General features: G+C 42.6%; 2 long non-coding RNA genes across 3 annotated transcripts in view; both read left to right on the forward strand.

Annotated features, from left to right (window-relative positions):
* Positions 1-18,487, forward strand: part of LOC308587178 — a 47,147-nt gene extending 28,660 nt beyond the window's left edge. For both annotated transcript variants that reach the window (XR_014008266.1, XR_014008267.1), the window contains 2 exons: positions 12,811-12,936; positions 18,380-18,487. This is a non-coding gene — a long non-coding RNA (uncharacterized lncRNA). The remainder of the gene's footprint in view (positions 1-12,810; positions 12,937-18,379) is intronic.
* A 707-nt stretch (positions 18,488-19,194) lies between these two features.
* The window catches only part of LOC308587145, a 145,142-nt gene continuing 142,145 nt past the window's right edge, over positions 19,195-22,191 (forward strand). The window contains exon 1 of the long non-coding RNA XR_014008225.1: positions 19,195-19,641. This is a non-coding gene — a long non-coding RNA (uncharacterized lncRNA). The remainder of the gene's footprint in view (positions 19,642-22,191) is intronic.

Genomic DNA, 22,191 nt, shown 5'->3' on the forward strand with positions numbered 1-22,191 from the left:
GAGAGTCTGAATAATTGTTCCCCTATTCACTCTGCAGGTTCACAAGGCATATATCCAGTCACCAGATTAATTTTAGTTGCTCCAGCTTCACTGTGCAATATTCTTAATGCAGCCGCACAATGACCTAATAATCATCCCTTGCATTGTTACACAGTTTGTTTCATCAATTTATTTACTTGTTCTAATCAAGGCAGAATGTTGAAAATGATACAGGGTAAGTTGGAAATGGACCAAACCTTTCTGTGAATATTTTTAAAGGTTTTTGTTTTGTTTTAATATTATTTAAGAGATCTTGTATGCCACTTACAGGTAATTGTAACTAAAACCTCTAAGCAGTTTACCAAAAAAGTTGTAACTTGAACTTTTAAAATCAAGTGGTCCATGCTGTAGTTCAAAGTGAATGATAGTTTCTTTTCTGTCTTCTTTTCCATCTTGGTCTTCCTTTTCTAACTCCTCTTCTATATATTGCAGCATAAAAATGCTTCACCTGAGTATTCTTAATTAAAAATTTGGCTTTAATATCAATTCCACGTGATATTAGCCTAGGGGGATTTTAGCTCCGTTACTCATCTCCTGAAAGGTTAGAACCTCTCGTTTTTATGAGATTGCAATCAATTTCTGAGCAGATGAGTTCAAATCTGACTTTTGCAGAGACTCGGGATACACTTGTGCACTGGAGAATGTATTTTTATTTCCATCTTCATTACTATTCAAATCAATTTATTTTTAGTGGTACATGGTAAGCTCAATAAGAATGTTAAAAGGCCAAATATTTTTTCACTATTATGCAGGTGCAGCTAAAGCTTTATGTGGTGAGTCGAAAGCCTGAGTATCTTCTCATTATACTGTAAGGAAATCTCCAGTGGAAGAGTGTGTTGAACAAGATTGTCTCTTAGGTCTTGGTTGGCAACTAATTTTTAACCTACTGGCTCACTCCCTTTGGAGACCAGAGAGAGGCAAAAGTTAACCATTTTCTTCCCAGGCTGACCAGCAACAGTGGTCTTCGCAGTGAGTGAATCACTTCCTGTGAGAATCCGTCAGTGGGCGTTTCTTGAACCTCTTCCAGCATAAAAGTTGTTTGACTCCCAGTCTCCGCCTTCTCTCACTGCGCGGGAGCCTCCTGCGCAGGGAAGGCGTGGGTAGCGGAGGACCTGGGCTCTCCTCACTGATGTCCAGTGAAGAATCCTGGAGCCCTCTCTCTGATTCCCCCATCAGCCCCCCTCTATCCCTGGTGTTGCGCTGAATTGCTTCCCCCTCTACTGGGCTGTTTCTCCCCCTGTTGCTGGGTCCTTCTCCCGCTTCATCAGAGAGCCTCCCCTTCGCCTCTCGCTCTGATGTCAGTTCCCTGACAGTATGTGTGGAGCTGCCTGGAAGGGCACCATTTACTGACTTCTTGCTTAGACACACTAAAAGTGTGGTGTTCTGCTGGATGTTGTGCTCGTTCCTCAATAAAGTAAACTTTTACGATCCTAGCAGGGTTAATCTGCATGCAAAAACCTTTCCCTAGGCACTGGATAGCTCAGTTGATTAGAGCATGGTGCTGATAACGCCAAGGTCACAGGTTTAATCCCCATATAAGTCAGTTGCATATTCCTGCAGTGGACATTTTAAAGCAGAGGTTGGATGGCCATCTGTCATGGACGCTTTGGCTGAGATTCCTGCATTGCAGAAGTGTTGGACTAGATCAGCCTTTCTCAACCTGTGGGTCCCCAGATGTTGTTGAACTACAACTCCCATCACCCCTAGCTAGCAAGGCCAGAGCTCAGGGATGATGGGAGTTGTAGTCCAACAACATCTGGGTTGAGAACCGCTGGACTAGATGATCCTCAGGGCCTCTTCCAACTCTACAATTCAGTGATTGATTCACTGACCAGTATTATTGGCTAGATTAGGTAATGTTTTGAGTTTCGTTTCCTTCAATACAGGGAGCCCTTGGGCAAAGTGCTTCCTGGAGAGCCACTTCATCGGTGGATCCCAGTGGGCAGCAGCAGTGTTCTCGGAGTTGCATCAGGAGCAGTGTTGGAGATTAAAATGGTGGCTGCACCTAGCTGCCTAGCATTGCACAGAGAGCAGGTCTAGATGTTTTTTGTTTTTTAAAAAAATAATTTTTATTAACCGACCAATCAAATCAAATCATGTCACATCACATAAATTCCGAATTACAAAACCGAATTTTAAATTTTTGTTGGGGGGACCCATATTTCAAGTTCCGAAGGGGGGTTCTTGCTGCTGCGTTAATATCCACAAATCAGTCCAAATAATGTTAGTAATTCTACCCAGTCTTATCTTGCTGTTTCCACATCTCATCTTGTTCGTATATTTTCCTTTTCTTCTTTATGATCTCTTCTGATAATCTCCTTAAGCAGGTAAACACCAATTATAATCCTGTGTGAATTTTTCTGTTCGTCCAATCATCATATCAAGATGGTTTCCATATATCATCACTTTCATAAATAACAGCACTCTTTCCATCATTAATCTCGCAAATTGTCGCTCTTTAGTCCCTCTGAGGAGGCACACCCACAATATAAAAACAACTCTGTTCCTCCCAGACTCAAGTCTTCCTACAGAACTTGCCAAAATGGCGACAGTATTTTTTGCTGCGTCATTCCAAAGCTCTTATGCTTTCCATGATCTTCTTGAAACATGCTTTGGTTAGAAAATTATCTCCACACAGTCTTAAATCCACAGCTTAAGTCATTTAAACGGCATTGTGACTTGTGGGGGGGGGAATTCTAGGTTAATCACATAGAGAAAAGAAAGGAAAGTCCCCCCCCCCATCCAGTCCCGTTGCCGAACATACCGAGCCTTGGTGTGTCTTCTCATGATTTATTCTTGTTCCTCCGACCTGTCTTGTTTATCAGAGATCTCTTCAGTTAGCAGACTTTACTCCCCCTTCTTCCTTGAAATATGTGCATTAGCTTCCTCCTAATTGTTTCTTTTGAAGTTGCTGCAGCTAGAGGCGCAAATCAGAGACAGTGTCCAGGAGTGCCGAGATCTGCACAAGGGCTTTCTGCCTAGGGCCCCCACCCCCACAAATTCGGGGGTGGTATAGAGCACAGCAGGCAAGGGCAGTCCCCCCACATGCTTGGGGGGGCAGGGAGGCTGTTTACTCCCATCACAGCCTCTTAATTACCTTGTGTGGGTCGGAGAGATGTTATTGTCAGCCATCTTCCGATGCGCCCCTAGTGGCCCCCCGGTCTAGATGTTGTTGTTTAGTCGTTTAGTCGTGTCCGACTCTTCGTGACCCCATGGACCAGAGCACGCCAGGCCCTCCTGTCTTTCACTGTCTCCCGCAGTTTGGTCAAACTCATGTTTGTAGCTTCAAGAACACTATCCAACCATCTCGTCCTCTGTCGTCCCCCTTTCCTTGTGCCCTCAGTCTTTCCCAACATCAGGGTCTTTTCCAGGGAGTCTTCTCTTCTCATGAGGTGGCCAAAGTACTGGAGCCTCAGCTTCACGATCTGTCCTTCCAGTGAGAACTCGGGGCTGATTTCCTTCAGAATGGATAGGTTTGATCTTCTTGCAGTCCATGGGACTCTCAAGAGTCTCCTCCAGACCATAATTCAAAAGCATCAATTCTTCAGCGATCAGTTTTCTTTATGGTCCAGCTTTCACTTCCATATATCACTACAGGGAAAACCATGGCTTTAACTATACGGACCTTTGTTGGTCTCTGCTTTTAAGTTGCTGTCTAGGTTTGTCATTGCTTTTCTCCCAAGAAGCAGGCGTCTTTTAATTTCGTGGCTGCTGTCACCATCTGCAGTGATCATGGAGCCCAAGAAAGTAAAATCTCTCACTGCCTCCATTTCTTCCCCTTCTATTTGCCAGGAAGTGATGGGCCCAGTGGCCATGATCTTCATTTTTTTGATGTTGAGCTTCAGACCATATTTTGCGCTCTCCTCTTTCACCCTCATTAAAAGGTTCTTTAATTCCTCCTCACTCTCTGCCATCAAGGTTGTGCCATCTGCATATCTGAGGTTGTTTCCATAAAGAGGGAGCCTGGGCAGGCATCAGTGGTCGACTCCAGCAGCTTCCCAATGATGCTAAATGCTGAGGTCAGCCCTATTTCAAAAGTCTGCTGGTGTGTATATATATATATATATATATATATATATATATATATATGCAGGTTTTGGTGTCTTCGGGTGTCTTCCCGTGTAAGAGTTGGGGTGTCTAGGCGACGTTTCGACGAGGTCTCACTCGTCATCTTCAGGCTGGTGCTTTCGGCTTCTTGTTACTGGAACAGAGCAGGATCTCAGTGTTTGAGTTCCTATAAATACTGTTGAGGGGGTGTGGTGTATAGCCTCCAACGTTCTGGGCAGAGAGGAAGTTCCCAGGATAGTGTGTCTTTTCTTCTTTTGTTCATTAATTACTTGAGGGATATCTTGAGTGATTTCTTGAGTGATATTCTGAGTACCACTTAGGAGGGTCATTAGGTGTGGATTAGTTGCTAAAGCTTTCGTGTCTTGACCTCTTGAGCTTGTGAAGAGTTTTTTCTGAGAAGATGGCTGTACTGCACTTAGTTGTGCTCTGGCTTGGCTTCGTGTATAGGGGCGAGCTGTGGTTTTGTGCCCTGTGCCAGCCAGATCTGTGTAGGGATTGCAGGGGGGTGCAGCATCCGGAGGTGCCACTATGGTTTGGCTACTGGATGGTGTCTGTAATTTATCTGTGGAGAGGGTCTGGGTTTGGGTCTGGTGTGGTTGATTGGAGATGGCGTTCTGTGTGCCTCTGGTTCTGGTGTCGGTTTTTGTGGGGAGGGCTATTTTCCAGATGTCTGGCAGGCGGGACGTATCGTCACGCTTGTTCATGTTGTGAGGGTGTTTCTCTATCTCGATGGCTTCCATGATTATTCTCTTGTGGTGGTGTTCCATGTTAAAGAGCAATTTGGAATCTGAAAAATTAATTTCGTGTCCTGTTTCTTTCATGTGTTGGTAAAGAGAGGAAGTTTTTTCTTCTTTTTTGACGGCATTCTTGTGTTCTGCGATACGTGCATTTATTCGTCTGTTTGTTTGTCCAATGTACGTGGCTGGGCAGACTTTGCAGGGTATTTCATAGACCCCTTGGTTTTCTAACTGGATTTTATCTTTGGGGTTTCTGAGGATATTGGCTATTTTTTGGTTGGTGCAAAAGGCTGTTTTGATATTGTGTTTATGGAGGATTTTGCTAATTTTATCTGTAGTGCCCTTGATATAAGGAAGGAGGGCCATGCCATTGTTTTCTTCTGTGTCTTGGTTTTTGGGGGGTGTTTCTTTTTGGATTAGCTTCGTAACCCTGTTTTGCTGGTATCCGTTGGCGATTAACACATTTGAAAGATTCTGTAACTCAGTTGTCAAGTGGTCTTTGTCAGCCAGGCGTTTGGTTCTGGAGATGAGAGTCTTGGCTACGGAGTTTATTTGTGCAGGGTGGTGGTGTGATTGTGCATGTAAGTAGCGGTTGGTGTGTGTTTTTTTCCGGTAGATAGTGTGTCCTAGGGAGCCATCAGGTTTTTTGTAGATTAGGACGTCAAGGAAGGGAAGTTGGTTGTTGGCTTCTATTTCCATAGTGAATTGTATTTTGGGGTGTAGGCTGTTGAGATGTGTGAGGAAGCTATCTAGTTTTTTCTTCCCGTGTGGCCAAATTACAAAGGTGTCGTCAACATACCTGAGCCAAAGTTTGGGTTTGTGTTCTGACTTGTCTAAAGCATTGGTTTCAAAGTGTTCCATGTACAGATTTGCGATGACCGGTGAGAGGGGTGATCCCATAGGTGCTCCTTCTATCTGTTTGTATCTTTGTCCATTGTGGATGAAGTACGTGTTGGTTAGGCAGTGGTTGGTCAGGTCCAGGATGTATTCGGGGGGATTGTATTTGTTTTGAATGGCTGTCAAGGCTTCATTAATGGGCACTTGTGTGAAGAGAGATACCGAAAGGATCCTGAAACGAACTGAACTATCCCTAATCAGAAACGAACTACATAAGAAAAGATACCTACTAAACCAAACCAACAAAGATCTGCTCACTCTTCACCTCAAACTTTGTAACAAAATCCACCCTGCACTCTGGGACAAATGCAAACAACTAGCCGTTTGGAGAGCTGAAACGGAGTCCGCACATAAGACAGACACACACACCAACAAACTCCACAAACTAGAGAAACGCCAGAAGCCCAGCCACCCTCCACAACAACCCATGAAACAAACAGTACATAACATATCAGACAGGATCCTCACCTCAACTGAAACCAAAGTACTCTCCAAAGGTTTCAACTTTGCAGTCGCCCCGAGACGCATCCCCACGGAAAACATCATATGCGGAGTCGAAGCTAGCCTAACCAAAATCAACCCAGATGAAGCCAATAAAATCAGACTTGAAGTCACCAACATCCTCTGCTCCAGCAAACCACCCAGAAGCAATTTACACAAAGAAGAACAGAAAGCACTCACCAACCTGAGGAAAGACAACAACATAATCATTCTCCCAGCAGACAAAGGTAATGCCACTGTTGTGATGAACACATCGGACTACCAAGCAAAACTATCAAATCTACTCCAAGACCCTACCTACCAACCTATAAAAACAGATCCCACCACCTATCTGGAAAAAACCACCAAATCCAAAATAAAAGCCTCTCCTATCAGTGAAGAAATCCAGCTAAGAATCATCCCCAGAGAAAAATCATCCAGATGCCCCAAACTCTACGGTCTCCCCAAGATACACAAAGAAGGAACACCACTCAGACCAATAGTCAGCTCCATAGGCTCACCTCTACAAAATCTCGCTAAATTTCTCGCTAAGCAACTTCAGCCCTATGCAGAATCTATCGCTTCACACGTTACAAACTCCTTCCAGTTCATAGAAACAATAAAGAAGCAAAACCTACATCCCGACGACCTACTTGTGAGCTTCGATGTTGTATCTCTCTTCACACAAGTGCCCATTAATGAAGCCTTGACAGCCATTCAAAACAAATACAATCCCCCCGAATACATCCTGGACCTGACCAACCACTGCCTAACCAACACGTACTTCATCCACAATGGACAAAGATACAAACAGATAGAAGGAGCACCTATGGGATCACCCCTCTCACCGGTCATCGCAAATCTGTACATGGAACACTTTGAAACCAATGCTTTAGACAAGTCAGAACACAAACCCAAACTTTGGCTCAGGTATGTTGACGACACCTTTGTAATTTGGCCACACGGGAAGAAAAAACTAGATAGCTTCCTCACACATCTCAACAGCCTACACCCCAAAATACAATTCACTATGGAAATAGAAGCCAACAACCAACTTCCCTTCCTTGACGTCCTAATCTACAAAAAACCTGATGGCTCCCTAGGACACACTATCTACCGGAAAAAAACACACACCAACCGCTACTTACATGCACAATCACACCACCACCCTGCACAAATAAACTCCGTAGCCAAGACTCTCATCTCCAGAACCAAACGCCTGGCTGACAAAGACCACTTGACAACTGAGTTACAGAATCTTTCAAATGTGTTAATCGCCAACGGATACCAGCAAAACAGGGTTACGAAGCTAATCCAAAAAGAAACACCCCCCAAAAACCAAGACACAGAAGAAAACAATGGCATGGCCCTCCTTCCTTATATCAAGGGCACTACAGATAAAATTAGCAAAATCCTCCATAAACACAATATCAAAACAGCCTTTTGCACCAACCAAAAAATAGCCAATATCCTCAGAAACCCCAAAGATAAAATCCAGTTAGAAAACCAAGGGGTCTATGAAATACCCTGCAAAGTCTGCCCAGCCACGTACATTGGACAAACAAACAGACGAATAAATGCACGTATCGCAGAACACAAGAATGCCGTCAAAAAAGAAGAAAAAACTTCCTCTCTTTACCAACACATGAAAGAAACAGGACACGAAATTAATTTTTCAGATTCCAAATTGCTCTTTAACATGGAACACCACCACAAGAGAATAATCATGGAAGCCATCGAGATAGAGAAACACCCTCACAACATGAACAAGCGTGACGATACGTCCCGCCTGCCAGACATCTGGAAAATAGCCCTCCCCACAAAAACCGACACCAGAACCAGAGGCACACAGAACGCCATCTCCAATCAACCACACCAGACCCAAACCCAGACCCTCTCCACAGATAAATTACAGACACCATCCAGTAGCCAAACCATAGTGGCACCTCCGGATGCTGCACCCCCCTGCAATCCCTACACAGATCTGGCTGGCACAGGGCACAAAACCACAGCTCGCCCCTATACACGAAGCCAAGCCAGAGCACAACTAAGTGCAGTACAGCCATCTTCTCAGAAAAAACTCTTCACAAGCTCAAGAGGTCAAGACACGAAAGCTTTAGCAACTAATCCACACCTAATGACCCTCCTAAGTGGTACTCAGAATATCACTCAAGAAATCACTCAAGATATCCCTCAAGTAATTAATGAACAAAAGAAGAAAAGACACACTATCCTGGGAACTTCCTCTCTGCCCAGAACGTTGGAGGCTATACACCACACCCCCTCAACAGTATTTATAGGAACTCAAACACTGAGATCCTGCTCTGTTCCAGTAACAAGAAGCCGAAAGCACCAGCCTGAAGATGACGAGTGAGACCTCGTCGAAACGTCGCCTAGACACCCCAACTCTTACACGGGAAGACACCCGAAGACACCAAAACCTGCATTCCTGTACCCGTGAAAATCTACGAAAGCATATATATATATATATATATATATATATATATATATATATATATATACCACTCTATCAAAGAAATAATACAGAAAAGCTAGCAAAAGAATTAAAAACAAGCAACAGTAGACGGTTGTGGGGGATGTACTCTTAATTGTCTGCACAGCGTTGGCGGAATAGAAATGTTTTCAGCAGGCGTTGAAATGTTGGCACGGAAGGTGCCTACTGAATCTCTCCTGGCAGGGTGTCCCATAGGACCGGCTCAGTTTCTATTGTAAAACGAGCCTCACCAACTCTGGGACCGGCCAGAGGCTCCTGCAGATGATCTCAATGATCAAACTGGGATATAAGGGTTAAGGCACACCTTGCAAGAGCAGTTTGCACGTTCAGGTAGTTAAACCTTATTTTCACAACATTGAACTGCCTAGATGCATCTGTTGATGCAGACTGGAATGTGTTTCCATATTCCCAACTACAAGTGAAGAGAGATTAGTCCCTTACTTCTAAAGCTGAGCTATGGCCGCTGTTAACAGTGAAATAAAAATTTTCTTGTTCTCAGACTGATTTTGTACATCTGATTTTGTATACTTGATACTTCTCTATAAAAGTAAAACCTATGGGGAATGGTGTGAGAGAGTTTGGAGAATGTAAAAATCCTCCCCTTACTCTAATCATATAGATGACAGGAACAGTTTCATGTGATTTTTGTAATTTTAATTTCGTCTCCCCTGAATGTAATTTAAAATTTTATACACACAACTGTTTTGGTCATTAGTATTCTTTTCTTTGAATCTAAAGTGTAACGGTCTTTCTATGAATGATTGTGCAGTCATGCCACAGCTGAGGTGAAGATTTAGCTTCAAATAAATCATTTCCACATTCTTGCTTAAGTGGCTATTTTAGAGTAGGGAAACACATTTTCTATTGGGATGTAATGCTGCAATTTCCTTGACCTAAGGTCTGAACAATTTTTGAGCAATGTAGGTTTAGTAGTTTAACAACCAAAAAGAAATATATATATATATATAAATGAAAGAAGAAAAAAAAAAGGTAAGTAAAAGTACCAAAATCTGTAGAACTAAAACCAAATGAATTAATCATCTTTTAAAAATTAGTTTGACAGATGGGAAGTTCCACACATAACTTTATGAAAACAAGGAGCAATACAGTATGAGTCTAAGGGCCACTTTTATTATATATTAGGTGTATACTTATTGTTATCAGGGAACAGCGATTCACTACAGCTGTTTACTTAGCATGTTTAAAAGCATCTTAGTCCAGTCTTTGATTCCTGAATTCTGATTCAACAGTGCTCAGCCAATGAGCTCTAAGGAGCACACTCATCATAGCATGAAGGCAATATGCTTTTTATTTGTTTTGATTGTATTCAGTAAAGTCCTACTCAGAGTATACCGACTGGAATTAATGAGCCTAAGTTAGGTAAAGATGAAGGGATCCCTGACCATTAGGTCCAGTCATGACCAACTCTAGGGTTGCGGCCCTCATCTCGCTTTATTGGCCGAGGAAGCCGGCGTACAGCTTCCGGGTCATGTGGCCAGCATGACGAAGCCGCTTCTGGTGAACCAGAGCAGCGCATGGAAACGCTGTTTACCTTCCCGACGGAGCGGTACCTATTTATCTACTTGCACTTTGACGTATTTCGAACTGCTAGGTTGGCAGGAGCAGGGACTGAGCAACAGGAGCTCATCCCGTTGCGGGGATTCAAACTGCCGACCTTCTGATTGGCAAGTCCTAGGCTCTATGGTTTAACCCACAGCGCCGCCCACGTCCATATTCTATTATAGTATTTGCCAAAATCATAATCCATTTCATAGTTGCAGCTACACATGACGAGCTGACAGTAATGTCTTGCTGGTGGGTTTCCCATAGACATCTGGTCAGCCACTATGGGAACAAAATGCTAGACTAGATAGTACCATGGTTGCTGTGTTTATACCCTGCAGACTTTTCCTGTATGGAGCACATAAAATGGGAAAGGAAGAGAACTATTCCCAAACACTCAAAAGGACAGATGGATGCCAACAATTCTGGGCAATTGCAATTGAGCCACAAATCCCGGGCACATGTCTGTCACATGTATGGAAATGAGCACATTGCCCTTTCACACTTACTACATTTTGCAACCAGAATTGCGTGTGGAGGAAGAAAGGGAGAAATCATTCTTTTGCAACTGTTCATGTCCGTAAGGGGATGGTGTGGGGCTAGCCATTAACTAATCAAATTTCAGAATACTCTAGCATTAAATGGTGACTCTGTTTTTACTGTTTTACTCTGTGTTTACTGTTTTAACTGCTTTTGAACATAATAGACCTGCTGGATTACAGTGGTACCTCGGGTTACATACGCTTCAGGTTACAGACTCCGCTAACCCAGAAATAGTGCTTCAGGTTAAGAACTTTGCTTCAGGATGAGAACAGAAATCGTGCTCCGGCGGCGCGGCAGCAGCAGCAGGAGGCCCCATTAGCTAAAGTGGTGCTTCAGGTTAAGAACAGTTTCAGGTTAAGAACGGACCTCCGGAACAAATTAAGTACTTAACCTGAGGTACCACTATATCTAGTCCTGCATCCTGTTCTCACAGTGGCCAGCTAGATGCCTATGGGAAACCCACAAGCGGCACCTGAAAGCAGCAGCTCTTTCCACACTTGTGGACTCCGAGCGACTGATATACAGTGGAATTCTGCTCACAGATCTTTCTGGATCCATCCAACCCCAACCCAAAAACATTTCAACAGTAACACTTCGGTGGTGAATTGCATGATGAGGTAACAAGTGATACGGAGTCCTATATGGATGAAAATTGAATGTGGAAGAGAACAGTGTGAAAGTCTGCTATTTATTGCATGTGGATTAATCTTAAAGGGAGGACACTGGTGCTGAATTAAGTCAAGTTCAGTATCTTGATGTCAAGTAACCTGTACTAAGAAGTGGGGGGCAGGAACAAGTTATTTGCTGAGATCAATTCACAGCTATATAACTTGGGCAGCATTTTTGCAGCCATTTGACTTTGTTGAGATGGAAGGAGTTGGAAGTGGTCGAAGTGATTCCACCCTAACAGCAAACCTAAGCAATGCGCTTGCTTTCCAAACAGCTTAAAATAAATAAATCAAATCAAATCCCTAAAACCCTTGTAATGGGCTGTCAGGCAAGCTGATTATCTTTTCAGCAGTCTTTTATTAAGTTAATACCTACAGATGTTCCCTCGGCTGATGCCAACAGGTAATCTATTCTGGAAGGGACGCGGGTGATGCTGTGGGTAAAAGCCTCAGCGCCTAGGGCTTGCCGATCGAAAGGTCGGCGGTTCAAATCCCCGCGGCGGGGTGCGCTCCTGTTGCTCGGTCCCAGCGCCTGCCAACCTAGCAGTTCGAAAGCACCCCCGGGTGCAAGTAGATAAATAGGGACCGCTTACTGGCGGGAAGGTAAACGGCATTTCCGTGTGCTGCGCTGGCTCGCCAGATGCAGCTTTGTCACGCTGGCCACGTGACCTGGAAGTGTCTTCGGACAGCGCTGGCCCCCGGCCTCTTAAGTGAGATGGGCGCACAACCCTAGAGTCTGTCAAGACTGGCCCGTACGGGCAGGGGTACCTTTACCTTTAATCTATTCTGGAGGGTGCTTGTTCAATGACTTTTGATGGCTGCTGGTTGCTGGCCACATGTACTGAACACAGAGGTTGAGTGTTTTGTCTATATGTAAGTGTGGGTGACTAGAGAGAAAAATCAGCATAGGTAGGTAGCTAACAAAGGGAAGGGAAGTTTTGGGTTTTGTGGTTGCCCTGATGTTGCCTTGCCTTGCTTTTTTTTTTTTTTTTGGAGGGGGGGACTGGTGCTTTTAAAAATACCAACTATATGTCTGTTGGTTTGCCTTCTTCCCCAAGTAACTCACGTATTTGTAAAAGGCACAAGTCTCCTGTTCTTTCACCTCACGAGGAAGTTTGCCCTGTGAAAGGCAGCACCCATGAAAATTCCTTTTGTTTGGGGAAGGGGGAGCTGAGGGGGGGAAACTATCAAAACTGCGCTGATTGTGAGAAGAAATACCACATAAATTATTTCTTGGAAAATGCTTAGTGACACTTAGAATTGATTAACATTTCTGTGCTTTCTTTTGTTCTCATTCAAGGGGGAATCTTTTCAAAGCACCCTATTCAGGCTAAATGTAAAACTTTCAAAATGCCTTGGCCTTGAAGTGCACAGAGATACATGAGGATGGATACATCAGCGGAAAATGGTTTAAAAATATGTCAGTGTAAGTCCCCCCCACCCCACCCTAGCCAAGTAGATTGTAAGTCTGCCGGTTTATCAACAAATAAAGATACAATATTGTTTAGTGCTACCTACTTCTCAAATCACAAAAGTGGTTTTTGTGAGGGCTAGACAATACAGAGCAAGAATGTATGTTTAAAGATGCATTTTTTCGCCAGAATTTTTCTGACGAAGAACAATGCATTGCTATGATTTTATAATTATGTTTTAAATTTCATGAGCTTAGTGAAATAAATTATGTGGCTTTGCTAGATCTTAAATAGTTTTGTTCCACTTTAGAACCACAGCTGGAAGAAATTAGGAAGACATATATTTTGTTTTTCTTTCAAGAGAAAGAAAAAATTATGAAATTATTTTCTGATCCTATGCATGTTTACACTGAGTCCAGTGGTACTTATTTCCAATTAAATGTGTATAGGATTGCAGCTTTAATTTCACTACGCCTCTGCTATGACATTCATAATCAGTAAATGTGAGCTATAGTGGCCCAAGAGAGGAAGATTTCGATTTCATCTCCGGTCTGTTGTTCACAGTATAACAATCTCACTGAATGCAGCTCCTTTGGTCTCTGCCAGCTCTCACGTTCAACCAGCTTTTAAAGAATGCTTTGTATGCCGGAAGAAAACCCTGGTTCAATCTCTTCTGTGTCTAGGTAAGGCTGAAAAAAGCACCAACGAGCCAGTTATTGTAGACCAACCAATTGTATGTCTCAATATGTCAGCTTCCTAAATTTATATTGGGCACTATATTGTATTTGGTGTGTGTTCCCCAGAGAAGTACTGTGCGCTTGCATTAGATCTGCACCCTCTGCCATTGACTTTTGGCTTTTTCACTGCATGTTTTGAAATGCAGAAGCTCTGATAATAATATTAATAATAATAATAATAATAATAATAATAATAATAATAATAATAATTTATTTATATCCCGCCCTTCCCAGCCGAAGCCAGGCTCAGGGCAGCTAACAACAATAAAATAATACAACATTCTAAAATCATTTCATTATAAAATTAATTCAAATCAAATTGATGGCAACCATTGGGCTAGAGTTCTGTGAAGATTGCCAAAGGAGGGAGTCAGGCTGTGCCCTGGCCAAAGGCCTGGTGGAACAGCTCTGTCTTGCAGGCCCTGCGGAAAGATGTCAACCATAGATTGGTTATCTGCACGTTCGGCTGCGTAACTTTGATGGTGCGCCATGGAGATTAAGACTACATTCTTATGCACACCTACCCAGGAGCAACAAGCACAGGAAGTCCTTTCTCTCCTTAGTAAAGATTAATGGGATTGGGCTGCACAAATTACGGTAACTCTGATGACTCAGACATAATTTTGCAGTGACCAAGCTCTTGCGGATTAACGAAGCAGAAAAACAAAAACACCAAAAGAGGCTTGCTACAGCCCTGTGCCTTGAGGTCACTGCTCAGTGTTGCATCATCTGCATTGCTGTGGGATTATGTGTACTTTTAAATTAAGAACAAAACGGCTAAAGTGAATGCCAGTCTTCCACTTTTGCGCAGATGTCATAATTACATTTATATGTTAACTATGTGGGAATTGGAAGTTATGCAAAACGAATAGTTTTACTCAGAGTTGAGTATCCATGGGAAAGGGCTATAGCTCAATGGTACAGCAACCGTGTTACATGCAGAAGTCAAATTTCCAGCATCTCCAGGTCAGAGATGCTGCCAGCCTGTGTAGGCAATATTGAGCTGAATGGACCAGTGGCCTGACAGCTTTCTGTGATACATGGAAAAATGTCTCTCATTCTAGTACAGAAGTGGTGTGTGTGCATGCAGTCATCAGATTGTGAACAACATTTTCCCCCGCTTTGGAACAAGAAATTTGCCTTTGCTCATATTTGTGAGTTTCATAAATTTGTGATTCTCAAAAAGAGAGGTACATGTGTGTCCCTGTGCGCTTGTGTGTGTTCAAGGAGAGGAGGTTTACCTTGACCTCCCCTCCTCTTAATGCATCAGCTTAGGTTTTGTTTTGTATTTCTTTTTTTTCTTTTTTTAAAAAGATTTTTATTGATACAACAAGAAAAAAACCACACAAATACCAAATTACACACAAGAATAACCATAGACACATAATTTTCTTAGCAAACAATAAAACATATATTGGTCTTAACACTAAAGACCCGTCTATTCCATATTTCAATTTCATATTACCGTACTTATTGCCAATACATACTTTTATCATAATTAAACTTATTCTTAATATATCTAATTTCTTATATCTACCTTGCAACTATTACTGAAGTTCCTCGAATGTATTTCTTATTGAATTGAGAGCCATTGTCAGGAGTGGCATATATCAGATGGGGTGCAGAGATCTCAGTCAGGATAAGATTCTCAGAAAGGGTTGACTGCCTTGTACTTGGATAAATAATGAGATTAAATAGTGAAACGAAACAAAAAGACCACAGTGTGTTTTGAGAGCATTTGTTGAGGTTCCATTTTTAGGACTCAAGCCTCCAAAAGAAGGATATAGCAATGCTAGCAGCACAGATACCGTATTTTTCGCTCTATAAGACTCACCAGACCACAAGACGCACCTAGTTTTTGGAGGAGGAAAACAAGAAAAAAAATATTCTGAATCTCAGAAGCCAGAACAGCAAGAGGGATCGCTGCGCAATGAAAGCAACAGTCCCTCTTGCTGTTCTGGCTTCTGGGATAGCTACACAGCCAGCATTCGCTCCATAAGACGCACACACATTTCCCCTTACTTTTTAGAAGGGAAAAAGTGAGTCTTATAGAGCAAAAAATACGGTAATTCAATTCCCCCACTCCCACTCCTCCACCCAGCTCAGAAAAGGGACTAAAGTCTCTGGCATGTATTCTTCCTTCATACGTCTAAATAATGGTTTCCAACAACTGTCATTTAGTGTATTTTAGCTAAAAATGTAAATCATCTTAAGAAAAAAAAATTAGATGTACCATATGGAGATTGGTGTAATTCTTCCCTGGCCTCTCTAAATGATGCTTGTGACTGGTGTAATACTAACTGTGCAAATCTATATATGTCTGCTGTAAAGTAAGATGCACTGAGGTCAATGAGACCTATTCCTAGGCACGTCAGGCTACAATTCAGGCTAAGAGAGTGTGTTGGGAAAGGCCTAGTTCAGATCACATCCCAAAATAAATGAATGACCTTAGGTAAGCCTCATTCTTTCCACCTCAGCCCATTCTGTACCATACTTTTGGTCTGTCTTCCAGGACTGTTGAAATCACCAGGCCATTAAACTATTCAGAAGCAGTTGTGAGCATGAGATGTCTGTCCCTTCCTTTCTAGTATTCTTATTGTAGGATTGAGATACCTTATATATGTTCGTTCTTCACAATGTCTACCCAGCATCGTTGGGATCAAAATGGCAGCCTGATGCTGAAAGGCCAACAATGTAGGCCCCACAGGCAGACCTTCATGGGGAAACCATTTCATAATGGGGTGCTACAACCAAGAGGGCCCTTTCTCCAAGTGTCATCTGCCATCATCACTTCAGACAATAAGACACCTAGAGGAGGACCTCCAATGATTACCTGAGGACATAGGCAGGCACATGTTGGTGTTGACAAGCCCTCAGGTATCCATGTACAAAACCATAAAAGTACTTCCCTCTTCCCTTAGAATTCCCCCTCCAGTAAGCATATAGTCCTACTTCTTCTCCTTTCTCTTCCCTTTTCTGACCTAGATCAGCTATGAACATTTCTGGAGCAGCTATCCAACTTACATTTGCTCCTAAGGTGATTTAAACCCCCTTAGTGTGGTCTTCAGACCACCAGTGGTCCATGGGCTTCTATGAAGTGGTCCACAGTGGTACTGCAATGTGGTGTAATTTCTCTTATTTCTTATTGTATTGACATTTTTAATTGCATTTTTTAAAAAGAACAGTGCATTACAATTGCTCAACAATAGGCAGGGTGGGGACATTAAACCGTCTTCTAGGACTCTCAGCCATTTTTGGGGACTGGGGAGGAAGTTTGGGAACCATTAGTATCAATGCTAATTTCCACTTCCCACATTCAAAGCCCATTCTTTCCCTCAAAGAATTCTGGGCACTGTGGTTTGTGAAGGGTTGCTGGAATTGTAACTCTGTGAGGAGTAAACTCTAGCACCCAGAAGTATTTGAGAGGAAAATGCACTTTCTAACATTTCAGATTTCAGATGGGCAGAGAGATTTTAATCCACGTAGTAGAAAGATTCAGCAAATCCCAAAGGCCCTCTCTTGGATTATATTCAAGTTTATATTGCAAATAAATAAAATATAGGGTATTTTAAAAGGGCATTTGTTGTAACTATTTTCTTTTCTGCTTCACAGTACATATAATACTGTTATTAGTTACATGAAACTTGAATTATTATTTTTTATCTGGCTTGTCACTTCTCATCTAGATCCCAATTTCATGAAGATAATTAAGAATCTTGTGCAAAGACATCCAGTCTGTGACATCTACATATTATTAGCATCATAAAATAGTTTTCAATTAATTTAAAAAAAAATTTTAAGTTATGAGGTAGGTTTTCAACCCTGATTAAGTATTCCTGATTCATGCATGATTTCTGGGAAATCTCTGTGGCTGAACTTGTGCAATTGCCACCTCTTGGGTTTGTTTTTCAATTATGATCGCTTTCCTCCAATTTATAGCTGCAGCCATTCTTATGTTATCATAGTGATTTATCTGCTCAGGAATTCTGGTGTTGTTTTTTTTTATCTGCTGATTGCTTTAGTGAATTCTATCATAAAGGTGATGACACAATGTCAGTTGACTGGCTAACCTAATCATTAGATCTATAGTAACACTATAGTTTGTTTTTCCAGGCAATTGCTAAGTTAATTTGCCACACTGTCAACCTACAGAAGGTGGAAATAACAGGGTATGACAACTGCATTACTTCCGCAGCATCATAAACGAGAGTGGCAGCTGGGAATGTTTAATAAACAGTGTACATTTTAAAATAGTCCAGAGAAGAAAAAAATTCCCTTTTGCAATAGTTACAACTTTTATAAATAGTGTTGCTCCTTTTTACTTGCCCTGATCTCAGGCCTGAAGCACACAAATGAAGCTTTTACCACATCTCCAACACCTGGAAAAGTTTGACTCCTTCCCCTGCCAGCTTGCTGTTTAAAAGCACAGGGACAGAAGTAAACAATAGTTGGCAAGACTAGCTAAGAAAAATAAATTATTCTGTATATTTGCTGGTAACACTGTGTTTATTAATACTCAAATGTACCTAGTTATGGGATACAGTGTTTGAGGTCTGCTCACATTTGCTGCCTATTATTATTATTATTATTATTATTATTATTATTATTATTATTATTATTATTATTTTATTTACTAGCCTGCACTTGTGCTTTTAACTGCAACATGATATGCAGAAATTATGACAGTGAAGCTTTCATAATCCCTTCATCTTCCTTGCAGGAAAAGACTTGCTTTATTTTTGGGTGCCTGCTGCTGTCCAAGGCATAGGATCAGGAAGAATAAAAAAAGTTTGCAACTCTTACTGTTTATGCAGGCTAGACAGCGAGACTTAAGTGGGTACTTGCCATTTTCCCCTTTATATTTACTTCTCCTTCAGAAATCTAATATGTAGAATAAGGTTTAGCCCCCTTCAAAATGCACTTTGCCCTGCCTGTGCCCACCCAGTAGTTTATTACTGGGTGACCTTCGACCAGTCACTGCCTCTCAGCCAGCCTACCTCACAGGGTGGTTGTGGGGATCAAATGAGGAGAGGGAGAACCATGCGGGCCACCTTGAGTTCCTGGGAGGAAAAAACAGGTGGCATATAAATGAAAATAAATAAATAAATCAGTGCGAGATTCAAACTCTTTGGAGTTGCTACCTAGTTGAGTTCTTTTGTTTTCCAAATTAATATGGGTGTAACTGTCATGGGTGGGACGCAGGTGGGTTAAACCACAGAGCCTAGGACTTGTTGATCAGAAGGTCGGCGGTTCGAATCCCGTGACGGGGTGAGCTCCTGTTGCTCGGTCCCTGCTCCTGCCAACCTTGCAGTTAGAAAGCACGTCAAAGTGCAAGTAGACAAATAGGTACCGCTCTGGCAGGAAGGTAAATGGTGTTTCTGCTCTGGTTCACCAGAAGTGGCTTAGTCATGCTGGCCACATGACCCGGAAGCTGTACGCCGGCTCCCTCAGCCAATAAAGCGAGATGAGCGCCGCAACCCCAGAGTCGGCCATGACTGGATCTAATGGTCAGGGGTCCCTTTACCTTTTTAACTGTCATGGAGCTGTCTATAGATATAGTGAATATAATATTTCTGTAGATCAGCATTTGCTTTCCTTTTAACGCATGGGATGCCTCTCTCACTTTTGCATCTTAATCATGGTGGTGGTTTTTTTGTGTGTATTTGCATGATGTCTTCAATTCACTGCCTTCCCCAAACAAATGAAAACCCTGATCATTATTAAAGCAGCAACTTTCATGCAACCTTCTTAAAGAGTAATTCTTTCTCTGCAGGGCTTAAGTATATGTCCTAAGGCATTCTTTTCGGTTTGCATGTTAACTCATTGAATTACTAGATTAATGCAAAGAAAATGGCTTCCATCGAAACTCCTCAACGTCTCTGAAGATCTCTGTGGACATTCCTCCAGGGCCACCAACCTGATTATTATTAGTATAGAATACCACTTCAACTTCAGTTGCTTCGCTGAATAAATCCTTTGCACGTATGTTGTTGCCAAAATGTTCTTCCCAGAGACATGACCCACCAGGCTTTGTCTGAATATAAAACAATGGCAGGTGCGTGTGAAACAGAAGTAGTGTGTGTTCATTGAAACATAATGCAGGGGCCGCTGAAATGTTTTCCGCAGCAGGGGGGGCACAGCTGCAGTTTATCAGGGCAACTTGCTGCCTCATATTCCATGTGGGAATGTATCATCAGTGCCATGTAAATCTTAGCAATCTGCTCATCCTTAATTAGCGGGCATTAATTTCAAGCATTTGCCATGTTAAACTGACATGTTTGTACTCTTTTTAAAGTGTCGGAGTATGAAAAATTACATAGGAAAATCTCTGCCAGCTATTGTAGCAAACTATCGCTTGTTACCTAGAGTAGATTCAGATGACTGGAGCTTCGAAGTAACCAGCTTAGTAAGAGCTTAGCATAGGTCACCTCCCCTGAAGGGAGGGGCAAGGTAGGTACCTGTACCCAGCCATGCATTTAAGCTCAGGGTTACTGCAGTGGTCACAGTAACTGTGTAGCCCGTTCACTCACACCAAAGGACTACAACTTTAATAATAATAATAATAATAATAATAATAATAATAATAATAATAATAATAATACCTTTATTGTCATTGTACAACCTGTGTACAATGAAATTAAACGAGCCTCCCCCCCAATACTCAATCTCTTATTGAACACCACACCACCTCGCAAGTCAATGTTATTTTCCGCTCACGGATAGAAGCTATTTTTTAACCTGTTGGTACGGCTGATTATACAGGGACGTGGGTGGCGCTGTGGGTTAAACCACAGAGCCTAGGACTTGCCGATCAGAAGGTCAGCGGTTTGTATCCCCGTGACAGGGTGAGCTCCTGTTGCTCAGTCCCAGCTCCTGCAAACCTAGCAGTTCAAAAGCACGTCAAAGTGCAAGTAGATAAATAGGTACCGCTCCAGCGGGAAGGTAAACGGCGTTTCCGTGCGCTGCTCTGGTTCGCCATAAGCGGCTTAGTCATGCTGGCCACATGACCTGGAAGCTGTACACCAGCTCCCCTGGCCAATAAAGCGAGATGAGCGCCGCAACCCCAGAGTCGGCCACAACTGGACCTAATGGTCAGGGGTCCCTTTACCTTTACGGCTGATTATACTTCTATATCTCCTGCCCGAGGGTAGAAGATTAAAGAGGTGATGGCCAGGGTGTGAGTCATCCCTGAGAATTTTTCTTGCTCTCCTAAGGCAACGATCCCTTGCGATGTCATCTAGCGGACTCAAGGGACAGCCCATGATACCATGTGCTGTATTCATCGCCCTCTGTAGAGACTTTCTGTCCATGGCTGTCAGGCCAGCATACCATCCCTGACTGCTGGCTGGGGCTGTGGGAGTTGTAGTCCAAAACATCGGGAGGGCACAACATTGCACACCACTGCTTTAAATGTAAAGGCCAGGAATGAAACTTGGGACATTGTGCATGCTAAACGTGTGCTCTGCAGCTGACCTTTGCAGAGCCAACCCTATCATTAGGCAGAGTGAGGCAACCATCTCAAGAGGCAGATGTTCAGGGGCAGCAGGTACAGCTCTTGAGCCCCCAGCCATGGCCACTCCTGGACCTCCAAATTTGGCCCGTTGTCTCAGCTTTGATGAAGGATCCTATCTAGGATTCCTATTTACTGTGGTATCTGGCACCTTGTAGTAAAGGGCAGGTAATAACAACAACCATAATTAATAGCCCATGTGGAAGTGTGATTCAGTCAAGTTCTCTTATTTTATTTTTTGGTGGTTTGGCAAAGCTCCCCAAGGAGCACAGAAAAAAAAAGCAAAATACAATAATGATAAAAAAGATCCAATAAAATGAGAACACACTTACATCAGTTACTCTGGAGCTCATTCTGCAGACCAGGGTTTCCCAAGCTTGGGTCTCCAGCTGTTTTTGGACTGCAGTTCCCATCATGCCTAGCTAGTCAGGGATGATGGGAATTGTAGTCCAGAAACAGCTGGAGACCCAAACTTGGTATACAGTGAAGGCTTGTCCTTTAGGGCAAATGGGGCACTGCCCACTGGCCCACTTTCTTGCTTGAATCCAGCCCAGGTCAGCTTCCTCCTCCTTAGTTTCAGTGTTGCCATTATCATAAAATAATAGGAGGATGGGGCAAGATTTATAGTAGTTGGCTCAGGATACACCTACTGGCCTTTCAGCCTTTGCCCTCCCAGTCCCAATGGGCATTGGCCACCACTGGCTGGGCTGTAGAAAACATTCTGCTTCTCATGATGAAGTTATAAGTCTCTCCAGCAATACCTATTTTAAAAGCATTTGATGTGAATTTCAAGACATTTATTCTGAGAACTCAATCTATTGCTAGGTCCTGTTTAGTTAAAGTGTCAGCATGTATCTTTCATATAATTTTCTTAAGCTACTAGTGAAGATAAAATAATTAAATTCATTCGAGACTGCAATGCTGCAAGTCTGTTCTTGGAAATTAGCCCTATTGAATACCATGGAAGTCAGTATCTACTTCTGAGTAAACCTACATATGGTTGACTAAACAGGATAATAATA

This window comes from Podarcis bocagei (assembly GCF_964188305.1).
Source record: "Podarcis bocagei genome assembly, chromosome: 5".
NCBI classification, from domain to species: Eukaryota; Metazoa; Chordata; class Lepidosauria; order Squamata; family Lacertidae; genus Podarcis; species Podarcis bocagei.